General features: G+C 33.4%; 1 protein-coding gene and 1 long non-coding RNA gene across 4 annotated transcripts in view; one reads left to right on the top strand and one right to left on the bottom strand.

Moving 5' to 3' along the window:
- The window catches only part of GRIA4 (glutamate ionotropic receptor AMPA type subunit 4), a 521,547-nt gene that overhangs the window by 479,741 nt on the left and 25,930 nt on the right, over window positions 1–15,876 (top strand). The gene's annotated exons all lie outside the window — the stretch shown is intronic.
- LOC114886939 lies at window positions 3,775–14,076 on the bottom strand. Its single transcript, XR_003791461.1, has 3 exons — window positions 13,961–14,076; window positions 13,076–13,216; window positions 3,775–3,899 (listed from the first exon to the last, which is right to left on the bottom strand). It is a non-coding gene; the product is annotated as an uncharacterized LOC114886939 (long non-coding RNA).

The raw sequence follows: 15,876 nt of genomic DNA, 5'->3' as shown, positions 1-15,876 counted from the left end.
GGAACCTGTGGCAACAGGAGCTGCTCCTTTGAAACCAGGCACATCATGCTTAGTTTACAACAGGCAACTCAGAGCCCCCACAGCAATATCATGACAGTGGAGAGGAAGTACTAAGAATGGGAATTAGAATAGCACATCTTCATTGGACTTTTTATTTCAGTATTTAACACAATCACTGGCCTCATAAGACACTTGTCTCAAGTCTAAATCTGTATCAGGGTAAGTAGAGTTCTCTGTAGGCCAAATTATGTTTCTTCAACTTGGGAGTATTTTTTTAGGGCAGATGTATTAAATTTAATATTCAAATTCATGTGTGAAAAATATATTATCTTGAAGGAACCACTTTCCTACATAAAATTTCTGAGATATATTTAGTCATAAGTTCAGGTGTACTTGGAAAGTTTAGAAAGAAGGAGTTTGCTGGATGTTGTGTGTGACACTAAAGTTGTAGTCTGTTTTTGGTATTAGTAACAAGTCAATTGTTAGCACTTAATGTAGACACTAGTAAAACTTAAAAGTACAGGAATTTAAAGTGAGTACTTAATATTACTTAGCAGCACTTGGCCTCAAGTAAATATACTTTTAACTTATTTTCTGGAAACGAGTTGCAGCAGATTAGTACACAAGTATGGGTTTATTTTTAACTATTATGGAAAGGGAGAGATATGTTTTCATTTATGAATATCCCTCATTTTATTAGGTGCCATATTAAAAGATGCTACAGATAACTTAGTTTTCAAACTTAGTTTTTGTGATCCCATTATGTTTTGGAACATAGTCTGTTGGCCTAGGGATTAGAAAACACACTCATACAAAAATCATTTGCACCTCTCAGCATAAACGCACACAAACACATGCAAATCCCCCTGGTTGTGATATGCTTAAACACTTACTCAGTTTGCTATTAGAGATGTGGGTACCAAGTATTTTACATTCACAAACTGAGATGTCACATGGTAAAGGTATCAATGCTAAATGTGTCCCAGGGGAAAATAATCCCCTTTAGAATTCATGCATCCCATCTTTCTCTTGCTAGATATTGAGTACAGTAGGAAACATAAAACTTTCTATTGCCATTTGAAATTTTAGATTTTTCATTTCGCTCTTTCCTGCAGTTAAAAGATGATTAAATTTACAGCTCCCCATGAAAAGGAAAAAAATCCTGCATTTTTCTGCATTTCTTTAAGATCACCAAGTATTATACATTTTCCATTCTCCCCGCTCGTAAAAAGAAAAAAGTGCCAATATGATTTGTCTTCATTCATTTGCCAATTTATTCAACAGATGGTTGCTGGGTTCCACCTGAGAATTTGCCAGAGAGTTTTCAAGTTGTTCATTCTGGGGATGTTTTGTGGCTGCCGTAGGTAACACCACCTGAAAGTTTAAATTCAGTGTTTACCTGTATACGCCTCCTCTCCATTACACTTAGAAGCTATATTTTAGTAACTTGCCTGAGAAACGTGGAGAATTTGTGGCTGTTTTAGTTTATACCACTTCAAAGAGGATTAAATTAATAAGATAAAACTGCTACAAAAGAAGTTTAACAGTTTAAGCCTTCACAACCTGATTTGACAAGAGATCTAAGTTTAGATCTCAATTTTGACAGTTCTGTGAAAAGCCAGAATTCCAAGCTGTTGTTCTTTAGTCCCACACAATTGTCTTATAAACAAATACTTTAAGTGTAAAGAATCCCCCAAAAGAATATCTATATCCTATAAAATTCAAGTTAATTCAATTGCAACACACAACTAATGTGAGTGTAGAGCCTATAGCCAACCAAGTCAAGCAGCCTTGACCTACCCATGCCACATGTATTTAGGAAACATATAGTTGTATCTAAGGATAAAGTTCATAATCTGATATGTAATAAACGTGCTGTAGATGAACTTATCCCTATATTAGTAGTGTATTTAAGTGTTTCCTCTTGATATATGTCTAATAGTTTGACAGGTTCCATATTATGTCACTTATCTTTACACATCATCTCACTACAAGGATTGGTTTCCAGAAGCAATTGCAGTGCTAGCGCTCAGGTTATAAAGGGGACACAAAGGAACAACAAAGCAAGTGAAAAGGGGTCTGTTTGGCCAAGACAATATCAGCCAAGATGGGGCTGGTTTATTATTCATATTTAAGAGAAGGAAGATAGAATAGTTTGGCAGTCATTTGGAATGAACTGGGAAATAGTTTAGAATTATATTCTGCTTTAAGTAGGGATAAGAAACTGTAGCTCATTTATTTAAATATTTATTTCTCCCCCAAAATCAGTCCTATAATTCTTGTTTTCAGAATGAAATAACATACATTTGAAATAGCTTTACCACAAACATAGTCATACACACCTGGCAACACCTGAATAGAAAAGTCACCAATCGAGTTTTTAAAATACCTAGCCTGGCCACAAGGCTTCTCAGAAATGGGCATTATATTGATTATGAGAACATTTTAAAAATAATAATCATAAAAACAGAAGTTAGAAATACTGTGAATACATTGTTTATCCTCCTTAATACCAGGAATAGCTTTTTCATGATTAAAAGTAGTTTATTTTAAATGGACAGATTCCAAACTTTCTGAAAACCTAAAATTCATTGTTAGGACTCATTCACAGAATGAAATACACTTTCAGAAACTTTGTAAAGCCATTTCAATATGTTTCTTTACTGTCACACAACTCAACAATGAAAGAATCATTAAAGGCATAAAAATATTCTTAGCATTAATTCTGCCTTTCAAAGTATACAATACCAAAATGTGGAAGAAATCTATCACTGTAAATACTATTGACCAAACAAAGTCACGACATCATATTGAAATAATCTAGATTTTATTTATCTTAATTTTTTCTAGGGTACTCAATGAAGAAATTAATACACAAATATTTTTTACAGAAATGTTAAAAATTCAATCTGTTTTCTCTAAGTGTTAACTATTTGGGAGTTTGCCAAAATAAAAATCAAATTGGAGTCAATCAAACAAATGTGACACAAGCAACTCACTTTCAAAGACAACATAAGAGTATATGGACCCTCTCCATTGTTGCTTCACTACACAAAAGATTATATAAAAACTGTCAAGAACTACCTGCAAGGCCTCTGCTATTATAGAAGCCTAGTTGTTTCATATTTGGAGCTGACAGATTTGCAACTTCTGAACATCCTTTTTGATATAGTAACAGGCCAGAATCCTGTTAGTAACTAAGAGAAGACATCATCAGACACCCGGTCCCTAGTTTCCCCTCTTTTCAGGAATTTGCAACTAGGATCACAAAAAAAGTATTATCAATAAGTACAGCTGCTCTAAGTTGCTAACACCTTTAGCATGAAAAGTAAATTTAAAAGATAAAAAGAATGTGAAATAAAAAACTTAAAATTAAACCAAGTATCCAGAACCCTAAATCAATGCCCTAACTTTTGGCTTATATTTGAGACTAGGCTAATCAGAGGTAAATAGAAGTAAATGGGATCCAAGAAAAACTGACCTGACTGTCTTCCAGAGTAAAAATGAAGGTCATAGACTAAAAAAAAGAATTATTTACTATGAAATGATATAGCAATGATAATATCATATAATGCAAAGAATCAGTTAATCTATTATTTAATTAATGTGCTTTTTAATTTGTTCACTTTTAAGACATAATGTTTAAATTTAGCTTAACATAGAGCTCTAAAAATTGCTGAGCAATGTATTTCTAAAGTGAAACAATAATAGTAGCAGTACAGCATTATAGCTTTCAAACCACTTCCACATATATATATTTTTTACTTGCTCCTTTAAACCCTTTTATGATGTCATTTTGTTACAGAGGAAGACATTATAAATTAGAGACGTTAAGTGACTTGCCCACAGTCTCACACAGCTGAGATTGGAACGGAGATCTTCTGACTCTCTCCAGTGCTCTTATAGGAAAAGAACAAAAAAAGAAAAAAACTTATTAATATAAATATAGTTTACTTTGAAAACTTACTGAACAGGTTCTATGATTATTCCATGCTGCAGTTTCAGCAACATTGATAATTTCAAGGTATATTGCAAATAGCCATATAAGAGCTCAAGAAACTATAAAGTTTAATTAATATTAAAAACTAAATAAACTCTTGATAAGTTAAGGAAATTACAGAGAGGTAGATTTCGGGTCAACACAAAGAAAGATTTTACAACAATTAAAACTAGTCCAAAAAATGGGGGGAAATTGGCTATGATTCTCGACATCAGAGTTGTTCAAACAGAAATAGAAGGGATTCTCACATCTCTTAGAGAGTACTGTGACAGTGACATCAAAATTCCCTTCTCACTTTGAGAGTCTGAGATTCTGAGTCACGCCCTGAACTGTCTTTAGCAAAACAACCAAAGAATTCTCTTACACCTCTTTGAAGTTGTGGACACCTAATAACACTGGGGGAAAATTCACCCCCAGAACATCAATAGAAACTCATCAGGTTTTGGAATTAAGTAAGTCACTAATTAACTAAATAGCTGCTTTTATCATAGTCTGTCTACATTGTGAAATGGAAAAGTATTTAAGGAAAGAACTTCTCTGAGAGAACCACAGAGCTAGAGATAGACACAGTTCCTTTATATTTATATATAGAGAGATTTAAAATTATATACTGACATCAAATTTTTGGCAACGTACAAATCTGACAAAATTCTTTGGATTATATTAAAGTGGGAATAAAACAGCTAAAGTGATACACATACATGTAGAAGGACTTACTTTGTTTTTTTAAGAATAAAACATATATATCCATATCTAGATATGATAAAAATTGATCTATGAAATGTGGTATCCCGTGGTGGTTCAATATGTAATACTTGAGAGGGTTGATTTTTAAGAGCACCATAATAGCTCCAACAACTTTAGTACTACTTAATTTCTTTTTTATTTTTCCCTTCATTATAAATAGCAATCAGTTTATGCCCTGAAGCATGAAGACTGTATAACCACTGTAATTGCAACCAAGCCTGGCAGTGTACCTACAGTTGTTCTTATTCATAGATTCTCAGATCATTTCAGAATATAAAGATAATTCCATCAAAAACTCTATCGGATAAGTGGGTTCCACGGATGAAGTAGGTGTTTCATAAAATATAATTTACTCTTTTTTTCTATTTATAGCACAGCTTTATGATTTTTGAATATATCTGTTTCAGAAAAAAAGGAAAGTCTCTATTTCTGTATATATTCTTTAGAATTTATAGAGTATAGTGGATAAAGGCTGGTTTGTCAAAATAGCCATTCTTAGAATATTCATTAAATATATGAAGTTAAAGTTTCCAAGGAAGAACATGAGAAAAAACATGTATATTTGTAGTTGGAGGAGTTTTGTTGTGCCATATTTATATCATGTAATGTTAAAGTGATTAAAGTTCATAGGATGAATCCAACATTAAATAAATGGTAACAGTAATAGATGTGTAATATAGAATCTGCCATACAGTGTTTTTTCCCTGCACATTTTCATAATAGCCATTTGAGTAATGACTACAGCATCCTTCATTTTGACGTCTCTGGGATATACTGTTGACAACCTGACGTTCCAAAAGTACATCCATTTTCTCACTTGATGTCATTTTACTTGATAAAGAATTTTAATAAGTTACCCAAAGTTAAATAACAATAGCACATGATCTTGTATGGGTTCAGGCTCATTCTTGGTCTCCACTTTCCTCCATGTCTCACAGAATTCAATCAATTGTCTGGTATTTGATTTTTTTTTTTTTTTATGGGAGCTGGTCACTGTCTCTGAAATTACGCCAAGGGGTATATAGGAATTGATGCTAAGGTCAGTTAATTAGACATTGGTCTCTAAAGAGATAAAGTCATTCAAGTAAGAAAAGACCATATCATGTATAACAGACTTACTTTGCTGTACTGCAGAAACTAACACAACATTGTAAATCAATTATATTCCATATCAGAGACCATATAAATAAAAAGGAAATAAAATTTAATAACTACTGTACTACATACCAAGCACATGTATATGAATATATTTTCCCCCACAACCCCTTGACATTGGTTCTACTATCTTCATGTGGACAGATGATGTTGCTGAAATTCAAGTCAAAGAGCTGAGAAATGACAGAACTGGAATAGGAGCCCATTATTATATAATTCCAAAATCCATGCTTGTTTCACTATGCCGTCTTGTTTCTCTCCAAAGACACTGAGAGTACTAGTTAGAGACACATTGAGAAAAAAAAAAAAATCCCCTCTTTATCTAACCTATGATTCCCTGTTTTGAGAAAACTAAAGCACATAGTTTCTGATCATACCCATGTCCCAGACTTTTTCCGAATGTTCCCATCTAATGAGCCATTAGGGTTTTTTTTCACTTTCACAATAATTCTTGTTCATACTAGATTTAGTACTGCTTCAAACATGGTGTTGCTTGTAGCACTATCATTTTACCCTCAAAAGACATGAAGAACATCAGGGAAATGCATTGAAACATCACAGCATGCCCCTCTCTACTTGGGGAACTTTAGGTACTCCCCATGGTACACCCTTCATGATTCACTCCAGCTGATGAAAATTACCCAATCAATGCCCTTCCATAAATTACTCTGCTCTAAGTCAGTCTTCAGCTTATTGAAGCTCTAATAAAATAGACTGACTAAAGAGCAGACAGTTTTGTCTCCCTTACACAGCTAATGTTCATTCCCCTTTGGCTTAATCTTTAAATGTATTTTAAGTTCAATTCAATGAATGCCCCAGTATATCAGATAGTTGGTAGTGTCTTGTGAGACCTGAGGAAGGGATCAGCCAGAACTGAACTTGACTTTAATACAAGACCATGTTCTATTATTGTTTAACTTTGGGTATTTCTCCCCTAGGAGGAGGACAGAGGAGAACTAACCAGCTCCAGGACCAAGGTAAGAGGGGAGTTTTCTTTCAAAAGAATGGGTTCCATTTATTTGAAGGAAACCCCTCCCCCACCTATTTTTAATCCCTTTTTCTTTATACATTTATATTTTTTAACCCAACAGGATTAGGAAAGCAGCTTGCCACCTGTGCATAATAGTTATTTGAATATCCACTTACAAATGAAATAGGAAAAAAACAAAAACCTTCACACAAGTCTTATCAGTTATATGTTAAGGTTTTCCATCATCATTAAATATCAGTGCCAGTTTTCCATTAAGGATTAGATTCTTACATAGGCCTTAGGAAATTGTCATCAGTTGTTAATTTCACTACATGTAAAATATGGATAGTAACTGACAATCAAACCATAATGGATAATGAGGTTACAAAAATATTAAAAGTAAAATCCAAAGTGTTTGTATAGAAAATACATCATTAAGAAAAAAATTTATTAAAATAAGCAGCTGCTTATTTTATAGCTGCTTTATTAAAATAAGCAGCTATAAAAATAATTTAAATGATACATAATTTGAAATATTGTCAGTTAGACTTTTGGTGTGAAGTAGTATAGGATTAATGAAATTTTTAAGGTACCCTATGAAAACTGTGGTTAGAAAAATAAGATGAAAGGGAGGTAATATTGTCTTGAGCAGTACTTCTCCATGCTTATAGAAGCACTTCCCAGGCCTTTTACATTGTCTTTAATGGTTTCCAGTGTTACCTCTCACGTTTTACGTTGTTATGCATGAACATCATCAGTATTCCCTGCCTTTGGTACTCTATTTCAAATTGGTCCTTCCATAGGGGAGAAATCCAAAGTGAAACAAGTGAGAGAATTTACAAAGCATCCAGAATTTGAGATATTTGAAGAAATCATATGGATTATGGAGGGATCAGCTTCCAGATTCTATCCAGCAATAGCTTTTTGTTATTGTCGCTCTCCAAGGAGGCTACATCTTAATGTGACTCAAACGGATTTTAGGAAAGCTTTAGGATCATGTAACTGAGACAGTTGGGGATCAAGAAGAAGGAAATTTTAGGAAGGAGAAGAAATGTGCCAAAAGAATGAGAATTCAGGCAATGAGTTGTCAGTAAATAATCATCATCTTACAGAAACACAGTTTTTGCTTTGTTACAAATGTGTTTAGAATCTTGGCGTTATCTTAAAATTGGATTTTTGTTAGAGATTGCTATCTTCTGAGTAAGAGCCATAGTAGTCATGTGATTAGGAACATACATGAGAGCACACATACGAACTAGAAATTTGATTTTAATGCCAACGTATACTATTTATGTAGACAATGATATTGCAATGGTCACCGAATCCAGAAACCTAATAGAAACTAACTTTGAGTTTCTCAATGACTGACTCCTTTAGTGAAAGGTATAGGCTATATTGGAGGCACATTATTCATTCCTAAGCAAAGAAAAAAAAAGTCATAATATTTTTAGTGGGCTATTTATATGTTAAAATTGGACACCCACACAGATATTAGTTATGTCAGGCAGATCTGTTGTGTACTTTGAATTCTTATGAAATATATCATGGTAATCTAATTCCGAGAAAGAATTGTTTGGTGGTTCTGCAGTGACTTCTAGTTCTTTTGGATAACCTGAAATTGAGATAAAACATCATTTTTTCTTGTTTAGTCGCTCAGTAAAGTGAAAAGTATTGATCTCATATTAACTGCATTCCATTTATTAAATATATTAAAAATAATTAATGAAAGTGCCCAAACTGGTAGTTTAAAAAGTATCCAACCTGATGAGGAGCTAATAGCTAAAAGACTGTGTGATATGTTCTAGTATTAACCCCAATAGGAACAACTGTAGGCGAGACTTAATAATTTAAACTTTTTGTCGTTTCTTCCTATTTAAATTTTAATAAAAATAAATGAGAGAATATGTTTCTGTTTGAAATATGATTATGAGCCCTGTTGCTGTCAAAGATAAGAGCTTTATGTTTCACTTAGAATGGCATAAACTTAAAATATTTATAGACAAATATTTAGAATTCTTAGTCTTCAGTTATTTTCAGAGAATAACAGAAAAGTCACATGCTCTCCTAGTTATGAGCCCCCCTTTGTATGGCAAGTTCAGATAGCTTCCTTTCAAGATCCCATTAGCTTATAATCTCTATTTCTCTAAGACCTATTTTTATCAATCAATTTCCTTTTTCTGTTTGTGCCATTCTCCCACCGAACCAAAATCCAACCCAAAAGTTAAGGTAGATGAAACAAGATCAATTAAAAGACATTTTAAGTTATGTATTTTGAGTTATATTTAAAGACTATTCTATTACTAATGAACCTGCAACCTTAAATGAAAGAGAAAAATTAAAACTTTAATATTTTCTCTCAAGAAAGGTTAAGTAGATGTATTTAGTGAATTAAATACATTATTTATATATACAATAAAATAAATCTTAAGTTAAAACAAATACAGTTGACATTTAAAATCTGTTTATGATAAATGAAATTTTTAATTTCTAAAATGTGCTGAATTATATTGTTCTAAGCAGTAAAAAAATTTCTAAAGGTAGTATGTTTTATTTGCTACACTAAAATAGATTAGAGCTGATCTATAAAATTGCCAGTGTCTGTGATTTTTGTCTTTGAGTTTAGTTGGAAGTATCAGATTTCCCTTGACATTCACAAACAAACTTGTATATGATTTTATCTTTTAGTATTCTTTGGCTACACAAACTGAGCTGGTGATCTCTTTAACTATCTATAATATGGAATACCTTCTTAGATTATTTTGTTTATACAATGGACAAAATTGCTTGCCATTATTCATTAAGATGGCTAGTGTTAGTAATTTTTTATGTCCTCCTTGCCAATATTTAAAAGACAGTTTTGAAGCCTTTTGCTTTATTTTGTTTTATTTTATTTTTTTGTGTGTTTTAAAACACTCTTCATACCAGGTCTTCCCAAAATTCATTAGGTTCCATGGTTGATTCTCTTTTGTTGTCTAACACACTATACTCTCATTTTAGTAGGTTGCTTGAAAAGTAGCACCTTAAGTTAACTCACTGAGATATCAATTCTGCATTTAGTTATTGAATGCCTACTATATTTCTTGCCCTGCATTAGGACTGAGAATGGTACAAAGTACCATAAGACACAGCTGCTGTCCTCCAAGAAGGAGAAAAAATGGTACAGCTAACATTGTAAAGGAATGTATGACTCAGAGCAAATGTGAGTGCTCCTGAAAATAAATAGATAATTTAAAGAAGCAGGAGATACTTAGAATCTAGAATATTTGGGAAAGACCTGATAAAATAGGTTCGGATGTAATAGTTGATAAATATTAATTGAATGAATAAGTCAATGAGTGATTACTGGAAAATGATAAGAATTTAGAAAAGCTAAGAGAAAAAAAAAAAAGGAATTCCTGGTAAACTTTCTATCGTGAGACTGGAATTGATTCTGCATAAAACATATTTGGGACTATAAGGAAACAAGACTGGCTGGAGGCAGAGAAGTTCTGTTTGGGAAACTAGGGGTGTTAAGAGGCTGGGCTACTGTGTTAGACAGACCTAAGTTTTATTTCCATCTTTGCCATTTACTAGCCATGTGGATTCAATGAGGATTCAGTGAGAATACAGAGAACTTGACACAGAGTCTAGCTCAACAAAATATAATGAAATTATATTTTAAAGATATATGTAAACTGAATTGTTGGGAAGCCTTGAATACCAGAAAAACTAGAATAGAATAGTATCTTGGAGGCAATCGGGAATCACTGAAGGTTTTTGACAAAGCACTACAAACAAGCAGAGAAACAAGGTTATTCTGACTCTGAGGATCTGAGAATGGATCGAGAGTCAGTGGATCTTGTCTCAGGTGATAAAGACTTTGATAAGGCGATGCCAGTGTAATAGAAATGAAAATATAAATTTAAGAGACACTTTTCAGAAAAACAGTTCTTAATGGATAATTGGCTATAGGAAAGGAGGGGAAATGAGAATTCAAAGATGAGATTAAGTTTCTGTGACCTTCTAATTCACTATACTGAAGCTTTATTATGATACTGTTCTTGGAGATCCAAGATTAGGTATCATAAAAGATTATCACTTAAATCATTAAGAACCTTGTATGTATCAAAATAAACCTATCTTATTTTAACCATGAGAGAAAATAAATGTTACCATCTAATGAAATCAAGTCATCATTTAGGCTGTTAGTACTGTTTTTTAAAGGAAGTCATCTACTATACTTCCTTCTTGGATATTTGGGAAGGATCAATTCAGTTGACAAGATCACTTACCTTTGAAGATGTATCTCAGCTCAAGGAGTATTTAGCCAGAGAGAACAGGAGGTACCACCTTCCTAGTGCAGGGAATATGAGTCAAAGCTTAATCAAGGGGTAACCCCTACCAAACCTGAAAAACTTTTCAGGAAAAAGAAAAGTTTCCTTAGATAGCCATAGGAGGGATGAGCAAATATTTTAACTACACAAGAAAGGAAGACAGGAACAAAGATATCATAGTACTGTAGAAAAGAGCACTGGACTAGAAGGCAGAAGACCTGTGTCCCAGCTGGGCTTTGTTGAGCAAGTCACCTAACTTTCATTAGACCTCAGTGACCACATCTGTAAAATGAGAACGTTGGAGACAACCTCTAAACCACATTTTGACTCAAATATTGTAGGATTCTAGTTCTTTAAAGCAATCGATGGACATTTTTAAGACTCAGCAAAGGATGGAAAAAGGAAACATGGTCATGGTTCATGGAATGGTTTAGAATTCTGGAAATTGTATAAAGAGCATAAGGAGAATGGTCTAGGAGATGAAAGAATCTAAAGTCAGGGATGGGGCAGAGTGCACACAGCAAATGACAGTCCAGACAAAGCATCTTTGTGAAAGGGCTAGTATTTTTTAGATTTTATTTTAGAATGATGATAATCACAACTTAAATAGTGAATGATATCTAGAGATAACCTGAAGCACTTCACAATCTTGGTAGTTGTGACTTCACCTTGAAATAAAGCCCTTTTGTACAATTTGATAACAGATAATGATAACAATGGGGTGGCCTAGGGCAGGGACTTTATCCCATATAATCTCAAATAGCACACTCAAAGGCCACCACAAATAAAATAAAATTTAAATTATTTAATATGATTAATTTATATTTTCTAAATACTATGTAAGGGTAAATAATATCTTTTAACAGTTTTTTTTTTTAATTTTTATTGATTTAACAGACAGTCCTTTAAAAAAACCCATATATGATGTGCTTGCAGAATGATCACAAATTGAGTTAATACCTTGGAAATTCTTTCTTGCCAAATCACAGTCTTAAAACCTCTTCTCTTGGGTTTCCCTGGTGGTGCAGTGTTGAGGGTGCGCCTGCTGATGCAGGGGACGCGGGTTCGTGCCCCAGTCCGGGCAGATCCCACATGCCATGGAGCGGCTGGGCCCGCAAGCCATGGCTGCTGAGCCTGTGCATCCAGAGCCTGTGCTCCGCAACGGGAGAGGCCACAACAGTGAGAGGCCCACGTACCGCAAAAAAAAAAACAACTAAGAACCTCTTCTCTATTAAAATTCTGGAGCCACCATGGGTCATAGAAATATTTTTACTTCTCTTACCTTTAATAGGCATACATGAAAATCGTCATTAATTAATTTAAAAATAGATTTATTAGAATTGTCAGAGAAGGTTAGATACCCTTCCTCTACCCTGGCTGGTCTAAGAATTAAATTGATAAGAGACAAATTAACAGGAGAAAAATCAAACAAAAGATTAATAACATGTATACATGGTAGAGACCCAGGAAAACTGACTAACTTGCCAAAATGGCCCAAACCCTCACCTTAAAAACAATCTTCAGCTAAAGACAAAAGAGGAGGTTGGAGGTAGTCATTTGGGACCTCAAAGGGGGAGGAAGACAATTCACATAGAGATGGAAAAGCAAATATTTGGCAAACAAATGCTTGGGTCATGTGGAGACAGTGGTACACTGAGTGGCCTCTGATCTCTAAGGATACCCCCACCACACCTGGTCCATATTCTTTGCAGATTTCTCTGGTGATAGCTCTATTCCTATAACAGTCCCTCTATCTAAATTCTTAAGGCAGTTAGCAAGAAGGTCAAAGTTTCTTCCTGAGTCTTTTGGGCCTTGATTGTTTTCAGCTTGAAATAATTCACATGCCAGATATATTTTGGGGTGGCAGATTTTGTTCCCCTACAGTCTCACCTTTGAAACTTTGAGAAGTTTCACAGTCCAGAAGTTGAATAGATATATTGCTTTATATCTTATCCAATCAGTCTCATAGTCCTGACGATAAGTCAGTTCATTTCAGGAGGCTGTGATGCAGGTAGGCTCTCAAAGTTAGGCCTATAGGGTGCAAGCAATCAGATATTTAATAAGAGGTATTTGTGGGGAGACAAAAGAAAAACAAAGGTTAATTATTGGAGCAAATTCTAAACCCAGTGTCTGAGTCCTGAGAGCTGCCAATCAAGATTTCTAGATATCAGGGTCAAAGCATCTTTTACAGTTTGAAATGTCTTCAGTGATGTCATTGGGTGTTCAGGCAAACTTTCCAAGAAGCTTACACAGCAACAGTCAAGAGGTTTGTCTAAATATAGGCAATTATGGTGATCTCTCTAAAGTTTATAACAAGTTGTTCAGCTTCAGTTTTCAGGGCTTCAAAAATAGGGCAGCTTTAGTTCTCAATGATTCCAAATGAAAAGGAGCAGCAGGAGAAAAATTGGAAACATTAGTTTGAAGAGCTGTAGCCAAATATTTGAGGAAACTATACGAATTCAGGATCCAGTCCAGTTTGCAGGACTGGATCTATATATATAGATTATAGTTTCTGCTGAAACACACATTTTTTTCTCTAAAAATTACCCTCACTTCTATCAAAGAACACCAAATTAAGACTAATTTGTTCGCAAAATAAGTTTAGTGTCATTAAACTTGGCCTGATTATTTACCTAAGTCCAGCAAGAATAGTAATTGACCATATAATCTCTTTTAAATCTGCTTTGCTGGAATTATTCAAAGGAATCTCCAGATTGAACTTTTAAATGCCTCTCATACCATGAAGCCATGCCAAGGACTTGACATCAGATTTACCTGTAATATATATAGATTTGGGTGAATTCTTCTCTTCTTGATGTCCCGAAAATATCCTGAGGTTCTTGTGCCTGCCAGGCAATGACCTTCCTTACTCACCTGGTAAGGCTGCTGGGAACCCTGTAAGAAAGGTACCAGGCTGTTTTTCCAAAGGGCTTTATGGCTCCATAAAGTCAATCTTAGTTCCTTAAAGCTGTCTGGTCATATCTGATTCTATGCATATTCTCAAAGATGACATTCCAGTCAAAGCTTTGGTAATATAACCAATGTTTCCAATTGTGTTCTAATACAAGGAGAATAGATTCTTAGTGAACATGTGTAAATAAATATATTGCCATGAAAATAAGAATATTCACTAAGAGTTTCCAAATTCTGGAGAAATAAGGTAGGAAGAAAAAGTCATTTCAATTCTATTTACAAAGGTATAATTTACCAAATTGCTATAAGCTATAGTTAATATAAGAGGAAATATTTCTTTTTATCTGGAAAGCAAAGATTAAAAAGCCAGTATAATTTCAGACAAAAAGTCATAAAAATTATAACTCACATTCATCAGTTCATTCAGTCCCATATAATTATTCTTATTGACCTTGATCTTTTATTAGCAGTTTTATGAAGCCATTAGGTTTTTCATTAGAATTCTATAATTTCTTACTAGTTTAGTGGTATGATCTGCAAGTTATCAGAAACTTATATTTGTCCAAAAATCCTTTCTATGAATCATCTTGAAGATCTTCATTTTGTAAAAGCATTTTAGTAAAACAATAACTGTCTATAAATGACAAAGGACAAATTAAAAATCTGATTGCAATGCGATTGACAAGGAAATTTGGCTATTTCTGTGACATACAACATTTTAAGATAATAACTAGAAAAATGGTAACATACCAGGACATATCTGAATTTTAGGAATTTCATATAACTTCTAGAACACTTATATTAATAAAATTTACCCATACAATATAACCTAAGAAGGTTTATCATTTCTCATTTGACAATGCTTCCCATTTGACATACCATGTCTGTTAGTTTAATATCTCTCTTCGAGCTTTTTCAGGGGCCCTCTGAAACATCCCAAAGTTAGCTAGAGGTCAAAAGGACTTTATTTAGAATTTTGATTTAGGAAAGTTTGTCAAAGATATCAAAAGGTTTTAAAACACTTGGTCAAATAGGATTATAGGTCACTGTGAAACAATACTTATTCACTTAATCAAAGTGACAATAAAAGATTTCAAAAGTAAATACAGAAAGTTACAACAGGTTACTTGAAAGGTAAGAAATTTTACAATCTGCTATCAAAGTAGATGAATATTCCAAGAAAACTTTGTCTTCCTAACAAGAGAGAGAAAACCAAATTCTAATTTTGCACCAGCTTACTTTTAACATTAAAATTAATTCACTCAATTAAATTTATTTTAATCTTAACCAGTCCTGACCAAGCACAAAACTCTTCGCAGGGCTCCTTTTCCAAAAATCTTCTATAACTTCCTTTTTCACCTTCAGATTTTGTCCTGTGATTTCTCTTTTACTCTCTCCCTCTTTTTTTAACCCCTCTTTAGGACAAAATTACTTTTTTTCCTTAACAAAAAGCATTTCCACTCATACCTTTTTTCTCCTTACATATGAAGATGTTTTCCTTATTAGTTTTAGTAGTTTTACTTATATAGATTAATTAGAATTTGTAACCCTTAGAAACCTTAATTTCTACTGAAAACTAAGAAGTAAGCAACTGTAAACTGTTATACCAGTATTTTTTTTATTGGAAAACTTATAAATACATTTTATAATTTCCAAAAACATACATTTCCTTATGGCATAATTTTTTTTTCAATTTGATGCATGACATGTTTCTAATAAACCCAACATCTTTAGTTTTTCTGTAATAAGAAGACAAAAGTAGACTTAGATTTGTTTGA

The sequence above is a fragment of the Monodon monoceros genome, unplaced genomic scaffold (genome assembly GCF_005190385.1).
Source record: "Monodon monoceros isolate NGI ecotype Baffin Bay Population unplaced genomic scaffold, NGI_Narwhal_1 Super_Scaffold_7, whole genome shotgun sequence".
Taxonomy (NCBI): Eukaryota; Metazoa; Chordata; class Mammalia; order Artiodactyla; family Monodontidae; genus Monodon; species Monodon monoceros.
This window is presented reverse-complemented; position numbering and strand designations above follow the sequence as displayed.